The sequence below is a fragment of the Chiloscyllium punctatum genome, chromosome 31 (genome assembly GCF_047496795.1).
Source record: "Chiloscyllium punctatum isolate Juve2018m chromosome 31, sChiPun1.3, whole genome shotgun sequence".
NCBI classification, from domain to species: domain Eukaryota; kingdom Metazoa; phylum Chordata; class Chondrichthyes; order Orectolobiformes; family Hemiscylliidae; genus Chiloscyllium; species Chiloscyllium punctatum.
In genome coordinates this window covers 77644-101264 of record NC_092769.1, presented here as the reverse complement: position 1 = coordinate 101264, position 23621 = coordinate 77644, and positions in this window count along the sequence as shown.

The window sequence follows — 23621 nt, the reverse complement described above, 5'->3', positions numbered from 1 at the left end:
ACTGTGATCGTGGTTGTCGGTATTTTGAATTGTGACCACAGCAACCATGATTTGAAACCAAATCACGGCAGTAAGTATTCTCTCCGTTGTCCTTTTTGTGACAAATGCTAAGAAATTAATTGCTTTACCTTCAAATTCCGCTCTCTTACATCTCTGCGTTTCATATATCAGGATTCAAACACACCCGTTGTCGGAGATTCCTCTCCTTCCCACGATCGTTAAACCTCCTTTCCGTCCCTCCTCCCATTTCTCGGAGGCAATGCACAATCTATCACTCCCTTTCACATTCATACTGTTCTGTCTGTGCTGCTGCTGCGGTCACTGTTGTTGGGTGAACGTGCCCCAATCCCACCATCGGGACCTTCAAACACATTGATCCATTTGGATACCGCGGTTGTGAAATCAATCCCCATGGAACAGCTTTTGCTGACATAGGCCAGAGACAATTGTAGCGTCAGGCTCATGGAAAATACCCAGGGCAGTTTGGGTGAAAAGACATTTTATTGGAAAAGATCAGCTTTTATGGCTTTCTGCGTTGGTCTTGTGATAATTTCATAGGACTGATAATCCAGAGACCGAGGTAATAGTCTGGGTACTCGGGCTTGAATCCCACCATGCCATGATTGTCAAATTTGGATTCAAAAAATATGTGCAAGGAAGAATCTAATAACTACTATAGATCCATTGACAATTGTTGAAAACAAAATCTGTTTTTCTGATGTCATTTCGGGATGGAATTTGCTATCTTTACTTGGTCTGGTCTGCATGTGACTTCAGACTCATAGCAATATGGTTGAGTCTCAACTGCCCTCTGGGCAATTCGGAATGGGTAATACATTCTGCTTAGCCAGAATCGCCCTCATACTAATTCAGAAATTTGAAAACAAATGCTCATTAGGATCAAGCAAGTGTGTTGTGTGCAGTTTTGCAAGTCACATGATAGTAGGGATGTGATAACACTGAGAAAATTGCAGGAGATATTTCCCGGGATACTGTTTGGGCTGAATAGTTTCAGTTGTGAAGAAAGACAGGACAGAGTGGAGTGTTTGTCGCAGTGCAAAGGAGATGTACACAAGACATGATTGCGTTAGGGTATGGTCAGGGTTGACTTAACGAGTTTACCGGATTAGTGGTGCTGGAAGAGCACAGCAGTTCAGGCAGCATACATCGAGCAGCGAAATCGACGTTTCTGGCAAAAGCCCTTCATCAGGAATAAAGGCAGTGAGCCTGAAGCATGGCGAGATAAGCTAGAGGAGGGTGGGGGTGGGGAGAGAGTAGCATAGAGTACAATGGGTGAGTGGGGGAGGAGATGAAGGTGATAGGTCAAGGAGGAGAAGGTGGAGTGGATAGGTGGAAAAGGAGATAGGCAGGTTCAACAAGTCCGGACCAGTCAAGGAGAGTGTGCTGAGCTGGAAGTTTGAAACGAGGATGAGGTGGGGTTAGGGGAAATGAGGAAGCTGTTGAAGTCCACATTGATGCCCTGGGGTTGAAGTGTTCCGAGGCGGAAGATGAGGCGTTCTTCCTCCAGGCGTCTGGTGGTGAGGGAGCGGCGGTGAAGGAGGCCCAGGACCTCCATGTCCTCGGTAGAGTGGGAGGGGGAGTTGAAATGTTGGGCCACGGGGCAGTTTAGTTGATTGGTGCGGGTGTCTCGGAGATGTTCCCTAAAGCGCTCTGCTAAGAGGCACCCAGTCTCCCCAATGTAGAGGAGACCACATCGGGAGCAACGGATACAACAAATGATATTAGTGGATGTGTAGGTAAAACTTTGATGGATGTGGAAGGCTCCTTTAGGGCCTTGGATAGAAGTGAGGGAGGAGGTGTGGGTACAGGTTTTATAGTTCCTGCGGTGGCAGGGGAAAGTGCCAGAATGGGAGGGTGGGTCGTAGGGGGGTGTGGACCTGACCAGGTAGTCGTGGAGGGAACGGTCTTTGCGGAAGGCGGAAAGGGGTGGGGAGGGAAATATATCCCTGGTGGTGGGGTCTTTTTGGAGGTGGCGGAAATGTCGGCGGATGATTTGGTTTATGCGAAGGTTTGTAGGGTGGAAGGTGAGCACCAGGGGCGTTCTGTCCTTGTTACGGTTGGAGGGGTGGGGTTTGAGGGCAGAATTGCGGGATGTGGACGAGATGCGTTGGAGGGCATCTTTAACCACGTGGGAAGGGAAATTGCGGTCTCGAAAGAAGGAGGCCATCTGGTGAGTTTACCATTGACGGACGGATCGATCAGCAGGGGCCAGAAACTTAAGGAGAAAGACAGAAGACTTTGAGAAGATGTGCGAAAGAGCTTTATCAGCCAGTGGAAGGTTGGAATTTGGAATACACTGTCAGCATTTTTCAGAGTGGCAGAAACACTTATAACCTGAATAAATATTCAGATGTGAACTTTTGATGCCAAGACATATAAGGCTGTGGGGTAAGATTTCTGAAATGGGATTCAGTTCATTAGGCAGTTGTTTTTGACAAGTGTGGCCACATTTGGTTGAAGGGCCTCCTTTGACACTCTTGTCCTCGGTAGTATAATGGTTAGTGTCCCCGCCTGTCACAGGGCTCAATTTTCCGCTGGGGACAGTGTAAACGTTTTAAAACTGTCGTCCATTTCCAAGGGCGGGTATTGATACCTGTCCTTCCATTCTCGATAGGGCATATCACACGAAGGACAGTGCTGCCTGAATAAAGGTGGGGAAGGACTGCAGCTCTCAGGGAGGCAGAGTGTCAGAACGGCCAAACACGTGACTTCTGCAAACTACACCTTGTGACTGTGTTGGAATGAAAAGCATTCACAGACTTGTTCTGGATTGAAGTATTTACTAGAAGGAGGAAGCTGAGTAAGAAACAACATTAACGCATTCAAATATGAGTGCAGAAACATTTCCCGCAGCACGAATTAAATTGTAAAGGTCAGAGTAGCGTTTCGATACATTGAATTTGGGTTCTTTTGTTTTGATGAGGCTGTTACCAGGGTATAAAGCCATTATAAAATGATACAGCAGTTGTTCACTATGATGAAACATTGTCTCAGTAATTTGCACTGCTGTTCAGTGGAATGGTTAGGTTGATTGACAAAGTTAAAGTGCCCTCTCATGTCCAGGGAGTGAATTAAGTAAGTTAGGTGAATTAGCCATGGGTAACGTGGGGACAAGTTTATAAGTCACTGGCCGACAGCTTATAGTCGAACAGGTTTATTTGAATTCATAAGGGGGAGGGCTTACTCTTCCTCAGGTGAAATATACGAGGATAGGGAGGGGAGCGAGGTCTGGGTGAGATGACCTTCAGAGAGTCGACACTGGCTCGATTGACTGAAATGCCCTTTCTGCACTGGAGGATTCTGTGATTCTATCGGAGAGGATAATGTTGGTGTTTACTGGGGTGTAAAGCCATTAGATAAGATGCTGACGGGGTGTACTGAGGATGAGATTTTATTCACTTGTCTTCTTGGAAAATTGAGAACAGTTATCGCTGAACCAAGGAAGACTTAGTGGGGTTTTTTCCGCTTATGAAATGCTTGGAGAGAGTAAATGGGTGGAAAATTCCCTCTTTCAAGTAATTAAACTTTTAGATGTCAGGCATTCAAATCCTTTGAAGGACAAAGAAATGATGAGAACAGAATCGCTGTCACTCCGAGAATCTGTTTTGCAAAATATTTGAAAAGGCACATTTGGTGACATACAAGGAATAAATTTCACAAGGAGAGAGACAGCGTGTGGCGAAGTAAAGGAGTAAGGGTGTGGTGTAGTCAGTCGGAAGTTGCGGGGAAACAATGTCTAATTTGGTTGACTTTAAATGTAAAGACATTTCATTAAGATGTGCAGCTGAATAAGATTCGATTCCAAAACTCTAAGTTGAGAAAGATTTGGCATAATATTCCACTTCAAGCACTGTAAATGGAACTGAGCGGATTTTTTTTATTGCGATGGGAAGATATTACATAATGAACAGGAAGTGACTCGTTGCTTGGAGATCGACTTCGTGCTTTAATCACATGCGTTCAAGATGTGAGGACAAACACCATGATGTTTGGTCCATTTAATACTCGGTGAAATCTGCCAAAGTAACGAGCAACAAAACTGTGCTTTAACCCTTTGCTTTTCTAAGAAGTATTCTCCTTAAGCTGAAATAAAGTCGGAGCAAATTTGAATACAACATTAATCGTTCCAATGAGATAAATCTAATTCACTTCCGATATTACAATGAACATTGTCACGCTTCCAGAAAATTAAAATGAAACGAACAAACAGCGTTTCTTGCGGTTTAATCCAATTCAGGTTCAGCCATATCAGAAAGGCCATTGGGCCACAATATCGCATTTATTTCCCTCTCCATGGCTGCTTCTTCACGTGAGAGAGAACGTGACTGAAGAAATTATGAGTCAAATGAAGGTGAGAATATGACGTAAAAGTCGTGTTGTCTGTTTGATTCTGACACAGTTCAGACTCAGAATTTATCAGTGAGAGCTATTCATTCTGACCAGCATGGCCATTTATTGGAATTTGCTGTCATTATAATTCTGGTGAAAGCAGAAACACAATGGTGTGGATTCGATTCCGCTCTGGAAATTTCTCATCCACGAGAAATGTGGGCGGCACGGTGGCACAGTGGTTAGCACTGCTGTCTCACAGCGCCAGAGACCCGGGTTCAATTCCCGCCTTAGGCAACTAACTGTGTGGAGTTTTCACGTTTTCCCCGTGTCTGCGAGGGTTTCCTCCGGGTGCTCCGGTTTCCTCCCACAGTCCAACAATGTGCAGGTCAGGTGAACCTGACCCCTTAGGTAAGGGGTAGATGTAGGGGTATGGGTGGGTTGCGCTTTGGCGGAGTGGTGTGGACTTGTTGGGCCGAAAGGCCTGTTTCCACACTGTAAGTAATGTAATCTATGACTTTCACTGCATGTAACTTGATGAGGTCACATGTCACCGCTTTACAAAATGTGCTGAGGGGACTGAGCGATTATGGTGGTGGGTTATTATACTGTTGTTCTCCACATTCACGGATTCGAGTCACACTCTGGTTGCTAACTTCATAAACCGCTCCAGCAGTTTTCCTTTGCACGTCAGAATGGGTCGAGAATCTTGTTTTTGCCCTTCACTGCACGGGAGATTGACGAGCAATCGACACCACATTAAAGTCGAAATGAAGAACGAGAGCAGTCATTCTATTCAATTGTGCATTCAATTTTTGTAATAAGAAGGAAAGCATTTTTCTTTCTGCCCCACATTCCATCTTGTCTTTCTGTGAAGTTACAATGAAAGAAAGAGAAACAGATAACAAGAGATCAGGAGCACAACTTTATCCAGTGGGGTTGTACATGAGTATTTTAACCTAACACTTCACAAAATGATTTGATCAGTATTTCAAACAGTCACTCGGAATCGGAACCACAGAAAGCTTCTCCAATGAAATGAACCTTTCATTCTTCCACAAATGTCTGCTGTGTGTGAACCATACAACGATCCATCATCCAGCGTGATCACTGACTTGCCAACTGTATAAGGTCTACCAACTTTCTTCAGCAATCCCAGCTTCTGGACACAGCCATCTGTGTTGTGCCCAGTGTCATTTATTGCACCCAGGCCACAGCACATTTCTTCTTCCTGAGTTTATGAGCCTTGTTCCTGATCTGTCTAATCTGTTTAATAAATGTTTTCACTTCAGCTTATCCGCTCACAATTCTGAGCTTATGAATAAAATAAGGCATTAGACCAAATGTTAAACAATGTGGAAGTATGCCACTCAGCACATCGAGTCTGCTCCAACATTCAATGAACTCATGGTTGATCTGATAATCTTCAAATCGATTGTGCTCACTTCCCTCGACAAAGAGTGACAGCAAGATATAGTCCATGACATTTAATAGAAAAAGGAATTTGCATAATCTCATGACTATTTAATGTTAATAAATAATAAACTCCTCAGGTACTGAAGCAGTCCAAGTCCAAGTACAACAAGATCTGGACAACATCCAGGCTTGGGCTTACGGGAGACAAGTAACATACATGCCACAAAAATGCAGGCGATCACCATCACGTGTAAGAAATAACATAACCACCATCCCTTGACATTCGATGGTGTTACCATGACTGAACACCCAATATCAAAATTATCCTGTGGATAATCATTGATCAGGAACTGAATTGGTCTCACAACATAAACACAGTGGCTACTAGAGTAATTCAAATCCTGGCTCCTGAAATCCTGTCCAAACCCTACCAGGCACAAGTCAGGAGTGTGATGGAATATTCCCCACTTGCCTGGATGAGTGCAGCCCTAACAACACTCAAGAAACTTGATACCATCCGGAATAAAGCAGCCTGCTTGATTGGCACTGCTGCTACTGAGCATCAGTGGTGGTGAGGGTGGATGCTTGTGGATGTCCTGGCTGCAATCTCTGCCTCTTCTTATTAGCAAAGATAAAATAATCTTACATTGCTCAACTTTCTAATCAAAACCGAGTACAGCGTTCACCCCAGCCCTCTGTAATACCAACCAGCAACATTTCCACCACCAATAGCAGCTCCTCTTGAATTATTTTGTCAGTAACTTGTAATTAGCTGGTTACTACAATTACAACTGAAGATGTATTGCGAGAAAAGCGCAGCAGGTCAGGCAGCATCAAAGGAATAGGAGAATCGACGTTTTGGGCATGAGCCTTTCTTCACGAAAGTCCTGAAGAAGCAGTGAACCAAATTTTCAAATGATCTTTCTGAACATAATATAGATCATGTTAAAACTGAAGTAGGTGTCTTACACAACTTGCTGCAAGGACACAGACAGTAGAATCTGAGGTGATCATGAGTATGTGGAGATGAATGTGGGAGACAAGCTGCGACTGTATTGGATTAGTCATGACGAGAGGGAACAAATGCTGGATGCAGGGTTTCAGCAGCTGATGGACTGACGCTCAAGTGAGCTATTGGAAATTGAGCAAGTGACCACCATCTAATAGGACGGAGAAACTGATCCTACAGCCTGAAACTGACTGACCACGCGGCTGTCAGTGACTCCAACACAAGTGAATGGAAACATTGCTCAGAGCCTGTTACTGTAACATTCAACACAACCAGGAAATGGAAAGTGAATAATGAGCTGAAAACAAGGCCACTGCTCTGTTAGAGTCGAAACATTTCAATGTTCAGTTATTGGACATTATTGACTCTCAGAATATTCTAACCTTCAGAGTCACAGTAAAATGGGGAAGTAAACAACATTTTTGGCAAAGACATAGTGAATCAAGTGCTTGTATAAAAACAGCTCAGAGCAAAGGGGCTGAATCATCCACAACCTGACAAACACAGATACCATCAGTTTATAGATCGACAATGAAATTCTTCAGAAAATCACTTCCCTGCTTATGGTGTGTGGGAGAAACCATTCTCATTGAGAATTGCCTCTTATTTCCTTTGAAAAGAATCTCTGTTTCCCCTCAGAAAAGCAGGCGTGTCGCACACTTACAGACTGACTTACAAAGGAAACCTGATCTGAGACTCGCAGGTTAATTAAGCTATCAGTGACAGTTCATTGCACACAACAAGAACTTAGACCACAACAGATTCTAGTGAAACCAACAATGCAATGAAAAAGGTGAATTAGTCTTTATAATCATGCAGCCTCACTCAATCAAATAATCCCAGTCAACTTCTAAATATTTTAAAACTATTAATATCAATGTATGCATATTTATTTCCTTTCCTAATTTCTTCCAAAATATATCTGTCTATTCTCTTCAAAATATATTTTAAATGGTCAATTCATAATCACAATTCATTTCGAATTATTCTTAGAGCAAAACAACTTGTAAACTAAAATTGTTTTCACGTCAATAAAGACACTGGAAACTTTGTTATGTAGTTCAACCATATTTCCAAATATTGTTTTGGTTCATTTTTGCAGTGAAGCTAAAATTAAAATCTATTTATATTCTCTGATATCCTTCCATTACTTTATTCCCTAATAAGAATGCCCATGGTGTAATGGGTGACAAACATTAAAATAAAATTGAATTTTCAATGCAAGAACTGGAACAAATAATCACATATTATTCAGTTCATTCATTGTCATTGATTATCAGGGTTTTTGCACAGTATAATCACATTAAATTAACTTAAATAATCCCAGTACAATTCTCACCTCTATAGATATGTCGAGTGAATGTCAAATCATTTTTATTTCAAGTAAAATCAAATTCACATTTTGTTCTGTTTTCTTCCAGGAATGACAGGATGTCTTACATTATTAAGGGAAACAGGAACAAGTGAAGGTGGTGGATCTCAGACGTGAGGCCTTAAAGCCAAAGGGCCAGGTGGTAGTTACAATGGGGGAGGTACCTTGTGCCCTTCTCTCCTCAGAAGGCAGTGAGGATGGTGACACTGACTGGAACAGGTTAGATGGTGAAGCAACCACGTATGGACAGAGGGACGGCAATGGGTGGGATGACCCACCGTCCTGTAAGGCCCAGAAGGCTGTTTCTATGGCACCACTGGGCATCAAAGCTCAAACTTTGACAGACAGGAGGGGGGCAAGAAAGGGAACTGACAGAAACCAAACTGAACCGTTTACCCAGCTGAACGACAGATGTTGGTGAATGAACACCCAGCCTGACAGAGAAATGGTAATAATGGGCCTTATTGGGAGAATACAAATGAATTAGTGGAGGTACAGTCTCGCCGATGATGGTGTCAGGCCAAAATGTTTCAGGCCAAGATGCCCTGACGTGTACAGCAGAACCTGTCCCTGCAATGAGAGGGTGGGGGTGTGAGCCGGTCCCCACCACTGCACAGCCGATCAGTGGCTCCAGGCATGTACAGATATTACAGGGACAAACTGGGGAGGGGACAGGCTGAATGGGCTAAAATAACCTTGGTGACTTCGGGACCCAAAAGTAATATCGAGGATCATACAGAGAGGAAGCCTGAGGTGTGTAAGGACCACGGGGGATTACCAAACCCCAATCTGTGATGATGAAATAGGTTTGATGTATTTAAAAGATGACATGGGACCCTACCTAACTGTAAATATAAACATAGGACACCCAGTGGGAGATAATTCTAACCACATTCTGAATTGGGCCATGAGAGCTGAGACAAACCCAGAAACACAGGGGAATAGCTGCAGTACAGGGAGGGTAATCAGACCCACAATGTTACAAGTTAAGCATGAAAGGGCACATAGCCAAGGAACGTAGGCAGAGAGATGGAGATAGATGTTCACATTGCGTGTGCATGAGTTCACGCAGGCACATGAATATTCATTGATGCTGTGTTTGGGAACCAGCAGAACATAATATTAATACAGGAGCATCTATAACAGTTACCGATACGGATTTGACCCTGACCCCTCAATTACTAAAATGAGAGCAGTTGGAGAGGGAATCGAGGAAGCTGGATAAAATAAACCTGTCCCAATGCAGATCATGGATATGGCAAAATATATTCAGGTATGGGAGTGTGAAACTGAGGAAAGGACTATTCCGGGAGTTGCCAGTTTAGAACAGTTCAGAGCAACTATAGATGCAGAGACACAAACTGAAACATGGGAACAACCTGGCCAGGCCCGGGAGAGGAAGCAAAGGAGAGTGGACATTTCCAGGGTAGTTACCTTGCAGGGAGATTGGAACAGTCAGAGAATCTGGGGAGTTATAGCTAGGACCCAAACAGCAGGGCAGGTAACTCAAACGGGAATGTGGGTTAGATCCGGTAAAAAAAAACGAGGGCCCTCTCACTCCCCACACAAACTGCATCCCATTAAAGCTGGGGCTGAGGAGGCAATAAGTGTGACAGTAACAGATTGAGAGAAGCAGGCAATAGTCAGACCGACAGTATCCCAGACTAACTCACAGAAGCTGGACGGCTCATCCCACCTCACTAATGATTAAAACTCCCTCAGTAAAACCTCCACTAAAGAGTATCCTACAGTCGTGAACCACACCACTGTATTTAATGAATTAAAATCGCAACAGGATACAGTCTCAGCCCTTGATATTATGAATGGGTTCCTGTGGACCTGGAACAGCAGAATAAGCTAGTAATTACTATCTGAGGAAAGCAGTAGACCTGGATCCAGTTACCTCAGGGATCCAATAATATTCCAGTATACCCCACCGATATATGACTGATGGAGTTCGTCAATTTAATCTTACCAACACCTCATTACCTCAGTTGGAGAGAAAGAACATATCCGGATCTTCCACAGAGTATTGGATCAGGTCAAGCAGGCCAGACTTAAAATTAACCCACAGAGTGTGGGAAGGTAGGGAGAGATGTACCTGGGACATCACAGCAGGGAGATCAAATCAGGAAGGGAGGGGGACAATCCCAGTGGAACAAAAGACCATGATTTCAAAATTATCCACCAGCACACCGTGAAGGGGATACGGCAAACTTTAGGATTGTTTAATTACTGGAGGACTATTGTGGAGAATTATCGAGAAATGGCAGAACCATAACGAGCCCTGACAGAAGCACGGACATTAGCTAGGGGTCAGGGAGTCAACATATACACAGACAGACAGCATGCCTTTGGTATAGTTCATGACCAAATGATGGCCTGGCCTCGGTGAGGGTACATCACCCTGTCTGGGTGCACATAGAGCATGAAGGACAGGTCAGAGAGTTTGTGGAAGCAGTTAACTTTCCCAGTGAAGCAGCAATAATGAAGATTATAGCTCACAGGAAAGTAGAAACGCACTCCAACAGGGCAGTGAGTATGTGGGTAAGGCAGGTGAATAGACAATAGGTGCAGCAGTAGGCCCTTCTGCCCTTCGAGCCAGCACCACCATTCATGATGATCATGGCTGATCATCCTCAATCAGTATCCTGTTCCTGCCTTAAACCCATAACCCTTGATTCCACTATCCTTCATAGCTCTATCCAACTCTTTCTTGAAAGAGCTTGGCCTCCACAGCCTTCTGGGGCAGAGCATTCCACATACCCACCACTCTCTAGGAAAAATAGTTTCTCCTCAACTCTGCTCTAAGTGGCCTAGCCCTTATTTTTAAATTGCATCCTTTGGTTCAGGGCTCACCCATCAGCGGAAACATGCTTCCTGCCTCCAGAGTGTCCAATCCTTAATAATCTTATAGTGAAATACTGACTGGAACTGTGCAGACATTTGAGGAGATGGCAATGGGCATAGCTACAGAAGTGAGAGAGGAAGGTTTAAAGATATTCTCAGAAACAGTCCCACAACAGGAGTAACAGGAATGAGAAAAGGGTGGGGCAGTAATAGGACACGGCAGAGTCTGAATGACCCAGCAGTGCCACTACACTATATAAGACAAACATTATTAAAAACATGTCATGGGCTGGCCTATATTGGGGAGTATAAAATTCAATATCAGATGATCCACTACAATCCTTGCCTGGAACAGGGAGAAATACAGTAAGGTTTTGTCGAAGGTGTGTAGTCTGTTCACAGTGTGAGCCAGGGAAAGCAATCAGGATAAAATGGAGGGAACAGCAGAGACCCAGGGGCCCATGGGAACAATTACAGATGGATTTTACACACACACACCCATCCCAATCCCAGGGAAGGAAGTCCTACTGGGTTTTAATAAATAGGTTTACTCAGTGGTTGGAAAAATTCCACTGCAGATTCTGAGCAAGGGACAAATGTTACAGGGAACATAGCTAAAGAGCTATGTGCCCTGTTTGGTACTGAACAGAAATCCCATCCCCCATACCATCCCCCGCCACCCCCCCCCCCCCCCCCCCGCATCCCGCCCAGAGCTCTGGGACAGTAGAAGGAATGACGCAGACACTGAAAGCATGTCTGACTAAGGATCTCTCAGAGACAGGACAACGATGGGTTCGAGTACTCCCCACCAGCCTACTGAAACTGAGGACAGCCCCAGCAAAGGGGACGGGGCTGTCCCCCTTTGAATTAGTGACTGGATGGACTATGCAAATGCCACAGGGTATGGTAGTAGGAGGGCCGGAGATGTGTGTTAGTGGGAGGGCTGGAGATGTGCAATGACAAGGATGGGTTAAACCATTTGTGAAAGAACTGGCAAAGCAGCTGCATGAGCTGAGAGAATCAGAGACTGGGAAAGGCAACACGGAAATATCCGAGCTGAAATTCCAAACCCTGGAGTTCAGGTCAGGGGGAAAATATTACTGGAACGTATGAAGTAAACACATCAAAATGCTGGACTTACCTGGGGTAGCCAGAGAGGGACCTCTCCCATCATGTATTAGTAAGGAGCTCTGAATAAACGTTGGTCATGCTGCTCAACACAGAACTCAAGGCTCCTCTTTGATATTTCTCCCAGCAACAGTTGTGCAGGGGCATGTTGCTGGCTGGAGGTCTATGGCTAGTGCTGTTCCACAAGGACTGGGACATCTGTTGTTTGTAATGTATATAAATGAAACGTTTGAAAATGTAAACGATTTAATGAGAAAGTTTGGAGATGGCACAAACTGTTGAAGTTGTGAATCGTAGAACATAGAACATAGAACATTACAGCGCAGTACAGGCCCTTCGGCCCTCGATGTTGCGCCGATCAAAGCCCACCTAACCTACACTAACCCACTATCCTCCATATACCTATCCAATGCCCGCTTAAATACCCATAAAGAGGGAGAGTCCACTACTGCTACTGGCAGGGCATTCCATGAACTTACGACTCGCTGAGTGAAGAACCTACCCCTAACATCAGTCCTATATCTAACCCCCCCTTAATTTAAAGCTATGCCCCCTTGTAATAGCTGACTCCATACGTGGAAAAAGGTTCTCACTGTCAACCCTATCTAACCCCCTAATCATCTTGTACACCTCTATCAAGTCACCCCTAAACCTTCTTTTCTCCAATGAAAACAACCCCAAGTGCCTCAGCCTTTCCTCATAGGATCTTCCTACCATACCAGGCAACATCCTGGTAAACTTCCTCTGCACCCGTTCCAGTGCCTCCACATCCTTCCTATAGTATGGCGACCAAAACTGCTCACAATATTCCAGATGCGGCCGCACCAGAGTCTTGTACAACTGCAGCATGACCTCAGCACCCCGGAACTCAATTCCTCTACGAATAAAAGCCAGTACGCCATATGCCTTCTTCACTGCACTATTTACCTGGGTGGCAACTTTCAGAGATCTGTGTACATGGACACCAAGATCCCTCTGCTCTTCCACACTACCAAGTATCCGACCATTAGCCCAGTACCCCATCTTTTTATTATTCTTACCAAAGTGAATCACCTCACACTTAGCTACATTGAACTCCATTTGCCACCTTTCTGCCCAGCTCTGCAGCTTCTCTATATCCCGCTGTAACCTGCCACATCCTTCTTCACTGTCTACAACTCCTCCGACTTTCGCAAACTTGCTCACCCAACTTTCTAACCCTTCATCCAGGTCATTTATAAAAATGACAAAATTTAATGGTCCCAAAACAGATCCTTGCGGAACACCGCTAGTGACGGCACTCCAAGATGAACCTTTGCCATCAACTACTACCCTCTGTCTTCTTCCAGCCAGCCAATTCCTAATCCAAACCTCCAACTCACCCTCAATGCCATATCTCTGTATTTTCTGCAGTAGCCTACCATGGGGGACCTTATCAAAGGCCTTACTAAAATACATCGTGAAGAATGATGTCAAAGAATACAGTAAGAATGAGATGAGTCAGAAAGTTTTGTGGAGAAATTGCAGATATATTTTAATTCAGACAAGTGTGAGGTGATGCGTTTTGGAAGACACAAAGCAAGAGGAATGTATACAATAAACGGAAGGGCCCTGAGCAGCTCTGATATACAGAGGGTTCTTCAGTTGCAAGCTGAAAGCTCCCTGAAAGTGGCGAAGGAGGTGAATGGCAGGCCTGCCTTCTTTTGTCAGGAGAGTGAATATAAAACTATAATCAGGCCACCTTTGGGGTATTGTGTGCCGTTTTGATCACCACATTATAGCTAGAATGTGAAGGCTTTTGGAAAGGTGGAAACAGGTTTACCAGGATGTTGCCTGGATTGGGAGAGGTTGGAAAATCTTGGATTGTTGTCTTTGGAAAGTCAATGGCTGTGGGGTGACCCAACTGGCACAGAGTTTGTAAACCATGGTTTACTATAGAAATGGCATCTCTTGTTAAGAAGAAGAAAGAGGCTTATGTGTTGATGAGGCAAAATGGTACAGATGAAGCAATAGAGAGTTACAGATCAGCTAGGAAGGATTTAAAGAGAGAGTTTAAAAAAAGCAAAGGGAGGACACGAGCAGTCTTTAGCAAACAGAATTAAGTAGAACCCTGAAAATTTCTATAGGTATGTGAAGAAGAAAAGGATGATTAGGGTAGGAAAAGGGCTAATCAAAGACAGAAGTGGGAAGTTGAGTGTGGACCCTGCAGAGATTGGAGGAGTGCTAAATGAACATTTCTCATCGGTGTTTACACAGGAAAAGGAGAATATTTCAGAGGACAAAAATGTGGTACGAGATATTAGACTAGAAAGGATTGAGGTTAGTTCCGCACAGGTTTTATCAATTCTAGAAGGAGTGAAAGTAGACAAGTCCCCAGGCCGGATGGGGTTTATCCGTGGATTCTCTGTGAAGCTAGGGAGGAGATAGTAGAGCCTTTGTCTTTGATATTTGAATCATCATTGTCTATGGGTTTAGTACCCGAGGACTGGAGGATTGCAAATGTTGTGCCTTTGTTCAAGAAGGACAGCAGAGATGACCCCGGTAATTATAGACCAGTGAGCCTTACTTTCATTGGAGAAAAGGTTTTGGAAAGGATTATAAGAGACAACAGTTATAATCATATAACAAGCAACAATTTGATTTCAGATAGTCAACATGGTTTTGTCAAGGGCAGGTCGTGTCTCACAAACCTCATTGAGTTTTTTGAGAAGGTGACCAAGTACTTAGATGAGACTAGAGCGGTTGACGTAGTATACATGGACTTCAGTAAAGCCCTTGATAAGGTTCCACATGGTAGGTTGATGGAGAAAATGCAGAGGCGTGGAGTTGAGGGTGATTGAGCAGTTTGGATTAGAAATGCCAACAAGTCTGGAAGCATCTGTGAAGAGAAATCAGAGTTCACGTTTCTGAGGAAGGACCCGAAACATGAACGGATTTTTATTTTCTCAGATGCTGCAAGACCTGCTGAGCATTTCCAACAACAAGTGAAAGTTTAAAGAGAGTTATGTGAGACAAGTTTCTTATGCAAAAGGTGGTAGATGACTAGAATGTACTCTCCTAGAAGGTGGTAAAAGAAGAAACAATCACAATGCTTAAGAGGCATTTGGGCAGACGCATAAGCTGGCAGGGGTTGGCAGGTATATGGATCATGTCCAGGCCGGTGGAATTAGTTTGGAATGGCATCATGGTCTGCACAGACGTGGTGGGCCAATTATTCCGGTGCTGCACTGTTCTGTTTTCCAGGGGGTAGAATGTGTGGAGTGAGAGATAATATTTTGAGTGGAATATATCTCTTCTTTAGAACACACAGTAAGTTGATGCATTTTGAGAGAAGCAATGTAGAAAGGGATATATATTTGAGTGGCACAGACACAGACAGCAGGACAGCAGGAATGGGGGACAATGTGTACAAATCATTAAAGGAGAGAAAACATAAAGTGCTTTAAGTAAAACAAATGGGATGCTGGGTTTCGTTAATGGGGGAATGATAACAAAATTACAGAAAAGATGCTGACCTTGACAAAGCTCTAGTTAGGTCACAGTCAATCATTGCATTCAATTCTGGTCAACAGATTCCTGGTCAGAACGAGAAAGTTAAAATATCATAGAGGGACCAGTTCCATACCTTTTGCTTCTCTTTCAGGACACCGTGGAGTCTCAAGGGTTAAACATTCCCTTGCCAAAGGCCTTATTTCATCAACTGAAGGCCTGTTCTCTTAGAATCGAGACAGAACACCTCAGAAGCGGGGAGGCTGACAGTATCACAAAATAGAACCTCTTGCAGCCACACATGTGGATTGCCCCGTAACCCCGGACAGAGGAATCTGCCCTTTCCAGACATGACTGAGTGCCCTGGGCAAAACCCTGTTAAACTGCCTCCGCTCGCATTGTCTTACATCCCCTCCATATTAGCATAGGTAAGTGAATCCCCCATTTACTGAAGGAAGAACCCTTCTGCCTTAATCTCTTCCCATCAACACATAATCATGAACAATATGATAATCAGTTTCTGTAATCCATCACACGTTATCACAGGACATCGCCATTCATCAAGCTTTGTAAGGTCATAATAACCTGCTTTAAACTATGTAATGACTATCGCCCATGTGACTGATATGCCTTTGTCTAATTCCTATTAAATATACTGTCTCTTTGGGTAAGGAAGAGATTTGTGAAGTAGACACTCGGCTACTTTAGAGACACTTTGAAACTCTCGCCGGCTGTCCAATAATAAAGCTACTGCTGTTGTGCAGAAAACTTGCATCGTCTGGATTTGTGGAACAAAATAGGCATCAACAAAGAAGGATATGAGTGATCTTCAGACTGTGGCGTACAGACTGACTGGAGTGGTTCACTGATGAAGAAAATGCAGTCACTGGATTGATTTGATGAAATTGCGATTTTCTTTGAAGTGAAGAAGTTGGATATATTTTTGATAAAGCTGTATAAGATTATAACACACCCAGATACAGCAGACAAAAAATATCTGCATTCGAAAGGTGATGACACAAGAGTTAAGGTCAGATGTAAGGTTTTGAGACAGTGGGAGATGAGCAAGTGTTTCTGCTGACTGTATTAGCTGGAAATATGCAGAACATGCTGCCTATTATGGTGGTGCAAGTAGAGAAGATCAATGATTGATAATAACAATTAGATCAGTTCTGAGGGAAATAAACTTGCAGAGTTTGGGGTACGTATGGGATTGAGAATATGGGATTCTGCTACAGAGAGCCAGCTTGGATTTGATCGGCCTCTTTCTCTGCTATAATGCATTTTATGTGGACTTGCTTAACTTGCTCTGGTCACCGATTATGTTGTCATTTCGGTAAATCTGCTCAGTGTTCCTACTCAGACCAATACAGGCTGTCCCTCCAAAACAGGAGATAATATTTACTGCTTTATACTGGGTTCTTGGGGGGGCGGGGGGAGAGGGTGGTGGGGATGGGCTATCAGTGTGTGTAACAATCTGCTTGCATTTTTCTGAAATGGCACAACACCAGTGCAGCCACACTAGGGATTGACTCTGGAAATGTGGGGAATGTCAGAAGGGAAGTCTTTACCCATCCCACCTTTAAACTGGCCAAACCAGTCAGACTGGGGAGCTGTTCACCTGCTCTGTGTGGGTGTTGGGGGGGGGGGCGGGGGAGGGATTCACTCAGGCATCCATCCTGCTGGGAGACCAGTCAATTTACTGATAGCCACAGTCGAAGGATTCTTTTCCTCTTTTTCACGCCAAGTAATGAACAATGGTTTTGGCAGCTCATAAAGTTGTGCACATAGAGATCTAGGTTTGGAAATGTTCACAATATTGTTGAACATGTACACATTCACACTGGGTACAGACTTTTATTTTCCTTTATTCATTCACAGGATGAGTGTATCGCTGGCCCGGCAGCATTTACTGCCCATCCCTAATTGCCCAGAGGGCAGGTAAGAGTCAACCACATTACTGTGGGTCTGAGGTCACAACGTTGGCCAGGTACGGATGGCAGCTTCCTTCCTGAAAGGGCATTACTGAACCAGATGGGTTTTTCTCACAATCGACTAATGGTCACCATTAGACTCTAAATTCACAAGTTTTTTTTTATTGAATTCAAATCCCCCCCATCTGCTGAAGCAGGCTTTGAACCCAGGTCTCCAGAACACTATCTGGGGTTTTAGATTAACTGTGTCACGACAATACCACTCGGCCAATACTTCCCCACATCGCTGTCCATCTGCACAGAGTGAACAGGGATTGTCTGGTTCATCAGAACATAGATCATAGAACATAGAAGAATACAGCGCAGTACAGGCCCTTCGGCCCTCGATGTTGCGCCGATCAAAGCCCACCTAACCGACACTAACCCACTATCCTCCATATACCTATCCAATGCCTGCTTAAATACCCATAAAGAGGGAGAGTCCACCACTGCTACTGGCAGGGCATTCCATGAACTTACGACTCGCTGAGTGAAGAACCTACCCCTAACATCAGTCCTATATCTACCCCCCCCCCTTAATTTAAAGCTATGCCCCCTTGGGTAATCACACATATGTTTGCTCAATGATTGTCGGAGTTGGATGTTGATTGGCTATTAACATCCATCTCCGAACCATGTATTCTGGAGTTTGTTTCTGATGATGATTGGAAGCATCATCAGTCTTGTTATCTTTTGGGGATAAAAACAGTTTCAATTAGCTTTCTGCTAAATGCATGGCAATCAATTCTATCTCACAACTCGCAGGCAGATTAGTTTCTTTTGAAGGGCTCTCCATCTCCCCACCCTCCTCCAATAATACAATAATCTCACAGAGTCTCTTTGTGACTATGAATGAGACAATCTGATCAGCTGCTTCTTCCCCAACTCCTATGTCAAGTTGGATCTTAAACTCCCCTTGCTGCAGTTATGAGCCTGCATCATTATACAGTGTTTCTTATATTTCATGTCTTGGCCTGTCAGTGTTCATGATACTGCATGTATTATATGGGGCCAACAGTGTAAGAGTTTAGCTCATTCCTTCCAAGAACTGCAGTAGAATTGTACTCCAACAAAACCTACAGAATCATGGCCCCGCATATTCCCCAACTTGCCTCTTACCATCAAACCAGAGTATCAGTCCTCATTCAACTGAGAGAATTCAGGAGGGCATGTCAGTAAAAGCAGCATGAATACCAAAGAATGAGGTGTTAACCTGATGAAGTTCCCAAAGAGGACTACTTGTGTGCCAAACAGCATAAGCAGCAAGTGATAGACAGAGAGAAGCAACCCGGGAAACAACAGAACAGATCTAAGATTTGCAGTCCAACCAAATCCAGTTGTGAATGAAGTCAGAGCACAGCTGGAGTTATGAGGACAGTTCTCTTCAAGATATTAACCAACAAGAATGTCAGACTGGATTAAATATCATAACACTCAAGTCCGTTTGATATTCATGTGTTTTCAATCAGTGTTCAATTCACCAAATGTAGCTGAATGTAAAGATAATCTTCAAGTGATTGTAACAGTGGAGACATCTGAATAATTGGTCAGCAACTTAAAGCCTGTTGTGTTTAGACAGTAATATTTTTAAAGAGATTTTAAAAAGTAAGGAGACTTAAGTATATTGGAAGAAATTGATTGGTAGGTAGCTGAAAATCTTGTTTTAATCTGAAGTTAATTTCGGATTGGTTAACAAATAAACACATGGTAGGGAATCCCAGCCCCATGGAGTGCACATCCAGTTCCATGTGGGAAAACCAGGACACTTCTTGTCTGAGCGACAACCACAGGAACACGGAGGTGACATGGGAAATGTCAGGAACACTCGTTTGACCACAGTTAAAGTACTGCACACACTTCTGATCCCCATATTCCAGGGTAGATGTGATCACACCAGAGAGGGTACAGAGGAGATTGATCAGAATGTTTCTACAAATGGAAAATTTCGCCTCTGAGGAAAGGATGGATAGGCTGGGGGATGATTTCCGAGGAGGATGACCTGAGATTTAATTGAAGTGATAAAATGCTGAGGAATCTAGATCGAGTGGATAGGAAGGAGCTATTCATTAACTGAGAGGTCAGAAACTGGAGGATTTAGATTGAAACTAATTCCCAGAAAGAAGGGGATAGGAGAATTCATTTCACTTGGAGATGGAGGGGAGCAGGAACTCATTGATGGGTGGCAGAGGGAGTAACCAGCATCACATTAGAATAAAAGGACATGGATGTAACTGAGATGCTGTAACATGCAGGGCTGCGGACTAAAGTCTGCAGAATGGGATCATTGTGATTTATTTAACATTTCTCCAGAATATTAAACTCAAGTCCAATTTGTGAATTTATGAACATCATCCGACCTGAATTCCAAATGTCAGAATAAATTTATCAGAAAGTTACAGCACAGATCGAGGCCACTTGACCTATCCTGCATATGTTGGCTGAAATAGAATGACCCAGGCTTTACAGCGTTCTGTACTCACCAATGACATCAACAATTTCAGACTGTGTACTCTGCCCTCTATGTTGGTATAATCTGCTTTTTCAATGTATTTCTTTGACAGCTGCTCACCTTATTTCCTTGTTTCTTTCCCAGCCCTAACTCCATTCCCCATGGCCTTGAGGGACTACCATTTCTGTAATTTAGTCTCTCCTGCCTTCCCCCGTGTGACAGACTGTCTTTTTGTCCTTGTCTCCCTCCCACATTGCTCACAACGTGTTACAGTTCTGATGGTTCCCAGACCTCTGTGACTTCACTGCGCCCCCTGGGTCAGTGGCACAAGGTTTGAATTCTCTTCCTCATGAGATAATCGGAAATCTTTCTGGCTGCAGTTTCCCCCAGATTTTATTTTGAAAAAAAAAGAGGATTTGCGTCAGAGCCAAGTATTTCTGAGCCTTCATCCACAATCCTGAGCACTTACACATAATATGTGACCATCCCACAGATGTGCAGGGTTGATGGATTGGCCGTGCTAACATGGCCTGTAGTGTGTAGTTTAGGTGGGTTGGGTTAGCCATGCTAAATGTGGGGTTATGGAGGTAGGGTAGGACAGCATGCCATTGCAGACTCAATGGACCAAATAGTCTCTTTGTGCGCCTAAGGGATTCTGTAATTCTAACTAGTTGTGATTGTTGTCACATTTTCCTAAGTCCAGGTTCATTCAACTCAGGTACACATGCTGCCTTATGTGTTTCTGTGGGTGATCACTCAATCCTTTCCTTCTGTTTTACATCAATTTCACCGTGTATGTGAGGGTGGGAATGAATGTGTAAATATAAATACTCCAACTGAAAGCTGTCACAAGTCAGGAACTGTTTCTTCTACTAGCATCACTCACAACAGGAAAATAAAGGTTCAGTCACAAATCTGACAGAAACACAGTGGTTATAATCACCAGGAAAGGCTGAACAGCTTAAAACTCTTTTCTTAAGAAAGCAGGAGGCTGAGAGACAACCTGGTACAAGTAGGAAGCTTTGCGTCTGTGTTTTCAGAGATTTGAGGTTGAAATCACTGCGTTTGAAGCTTGTTTCATTGCTCCAGATCATCAAAGCTACTATCTAAATGTGCATCTTTCTTTCTGCCTATCTGTCTGAGTCAACAATCAGATGGATGTGTCATTGTCTGAGTGTTTTCCCAAATCCCTGATTGAATCTGCCTCCCCCCACAATCTCAGGTGCCAGCTGCCTCTAGTCCACCCACATGGGCATGTGGAAGAGCATGACAGGAGAATGGATTGAAACCGAGAGTTCAGTGCCAGAATTAAATAGGAAGAAGGAAATAAACAGGATTTTTGGATCCCAGGGGATACATGCTCCAGGATTAGTCCTTGTGGGCATTCCCGCAGTAACACGAGACAGCATCCCATGATGAGAGTTAAATCCGGGTGGCAGTGGAAGGAACCACTGAACATGAGTAGGTTTAGTTTAAACACAGGAGGTTTGTTCAGTCAGTAACAGTGTGTTAGACATGGATGTGAAGTGATCATTGAGAGGAAATGTTACCACAAGCTGCAGATGGATCACTTTCATTGGAATAGGAGGAAGCCATTCAGCCCTTCAACCCTGCTCTGCCATTCAATAGATCATGGCTGATTTGTGGCCTGAGTTGCAATTTTCAAAACCATCCAAACTCATCAATAAACTCCTCTGCACCAGACAAGATCAATATTCAAAAACGAAACATCTGCAAATGCTGGGAAATCAGGAACAAAAACAGAAATTGCTGGAAAAAATCAGATCTGGTAGCATCTGTGGAGAGTGGACCTTTGGGTCCAGCGACCGGTCAAGTGACCACCTGCAGCTGACCATTCTGCCTTTTCTGTAACACTCTCTGGAGCAGGTTCTGGTGCGAGGGGAATGAGACTGTCAGTAACAACTTAGAAAATAGGAGGATGTGCTCAATCAAAATAAAACACATTTTGGTCTTTCACTTTTAATTCAACTGCAAACATTATTCATTATCATTTCAGAAATAAGATAATAGGCCAGAAATCAACTCTTCATGTCACTGGGTCTGAGAAACTGTTAATTCTGACCTGATCCAGCCTACATGTGAATCCATACACTGAATAATGGGGTTGACTCTGAACCATCTCTTGGGCAGTTAGAATGGATGACAAATGCTGACCCAGCAAGTGATGCCGTGATCCCACGAACAAACAAAACAAATCTGATCACTGTGGTTAGTTGTGAACTCGCCGGTGTTATTGGAAGAGGACGAATGGGAAGGTTTATTGGGTAAAGGGAGAAGAATAGCATTCAGTGAGGTGATCCTTTGGAGAGCTGATGAGCCAATCAGCCTCCTTTTGCACAGTAATAATACAGTGAATATTTCATTCTGAGCCCTCTAAGGAAATATCAGGGCAGGGTTTGTAAAGAGGTCAGATTGAATGAGTGTCTCGGTGAGCACAAGTGAGACACAGGTACAGAGAGGTTTTGTGATAGATTAAATTATATTTTATACATTTGCATAGTCATCAACATTACAGCAGTTAAAACTGGGAGTGTAATTTAAGCAGCAAATAAATCTTAAACATTAATGCAGCTGAAGGGGATGCTGGGTAAAGATACTGTAGTTAGTGTTTATTTTATTCCAGGCACACCAGTCTAGGAGCACATCCTTCCTGTATCTATCCTATCGAGCTCTTGAAGAGTTTTGTTCCTTTGAAGTGCTTCATGTTTAGATACTCCAGAGAAGACAGCTTAAGGCTCCACAATCTCTTCTGCCAGGGCAATGCTGCTGTTAGAACTCAATTCACTGGTGCATGTTACTGGCTGCTTCATGGACTGGAACTGTCAATTGAGACTGAAAGGTTACTGCATAAAATATCTTCAATGGTATTGCCAGACGTGAGTGGTTTTAGGTAAATGACCTTGGCTTACAGGCATTGAGTGTCAGAGCACTTCCTGTTGTGGGGCATCCTGTTTAGATTCAATCTATTGATAACTATTACAATTGACTTGCACTGGCTCCGTCAAAGTGGTCAGAGCATTATGGCTGTCATCGAAGCTGGGAACAAACATCCCATGGGTTAAAAATCGTAAATGATAGAGTAGGTACGAGCTCTGATGGCACTGTTGGAGTATTGATGTTGTTGTTAATCACGTTAACCCGGCAGGAGTTGACTGAATTTATCTTGTCTCTTTCTGAACCTCAGGATGTCTCTCTGGGCAATAAGTCTCCACAAACAGCAATGTGACAATGAGCAGGGATCATCTGTTTTGATTTAAATTGTGACTGGAGCACTGCTGCTTCACAGCACCAGGTCCAAGGTTGGAGTCCAGCCTTGGTCAACGGCCTGCGTGGAGTTCCCACATTCCCCTATGATTGTGTGGACCCCCTCCAGGTGCTCTGGTTTCCTCTCACAGTTCAAATATTTGTGTGTTAGGTAGATCAGTTGTGCGAAATTGTCCATAGTGTCCAGGATTATGCAGACTCGGTGGATCAGCCATGGGAAATGCAGTGTTACAAGGATGGAGTGCTCCAGGTGGGATGCTCTTTGGATGGTTGGTGGGGTTTCATGGGTCAATGCTCTCCTGCCACACTATTGGGATTCTA